Source organism: Leptonychotes weddellii, chromosome 13, assembly GCF_054177405.1.
Source record: "Leptonychotes weddellii isolate Sample4059 chromosome 13, ASM5417740v2, whole genome shotgun sequence".
Lineage (NCBI taxonomy): Eukaryota > Metazoa > Chordata > Mammalia > Carnivora > Phocidae > Leptonychotes > Leptonychotes weddellii.
In genome coordinates, this window is record NC_138381.1 from 25951891 (window position 1) to 25952635 (window position 745).

Below are 745 nucleotides of genomic sequence, written 5' to 3' on the forward strand. Positions count from 1 at the left end.
GTTTTTAAGACCATCCCATGTTGGGATATGTCTCCGTATCCCATGAGGACAGGTTTGCTGGGTGAGTAACGTCCTCCAGGCCCACGGAGGGAAGGAAGACAGGGGCCAAATGATCCAGAGGTAGAAAACTGAATGTGCCTACCTGGCCTTGAGGAAAGGGAGGTTGACAGCTGTAGGAACTTGACAAGGTTGTGCCTACTATGTATGTTGGCCGGGTTCCACACTTAACTGCTACACTATACCATCCTTTATTTAAAGAATGAACTAATGAGGCCTAGAAAAACAAATAGTTTTTTGAAGTTTACAGAGCTAGTGGAACCTGAGCTGACATTTCAGACATTCCATTGCTCTTTCTGCCACCCTACTTGGGTTGCATTTCACTTAGATTTCATTATACACTGTCTATCATTGTTTTCTGATTATTTCTTGTGTCTATATTGTATATCCACAATAAACTGTGAACTCCTTCAGAGCAAGGACCATTTCTTATAGTTATTCCCACAACATATACCATATGCTCAGGCATAGAGAAGATTCCAATAGACATTTCTTACCTTGAATGGAATACTTCTCACAATGAGGTTGCCCCATGACCCTGCAAGTATCTCCACTATAGCACTTGTCTTCAGAAAACACCCATCTGTACTCATCTTGCGAGGAGTAATATGCCAGGAGCATCCTACCAGGGAATAATTCTGCCCTCCTTTCGGCCTTTACTGATATCACTGGATTCTAAATAGAAACA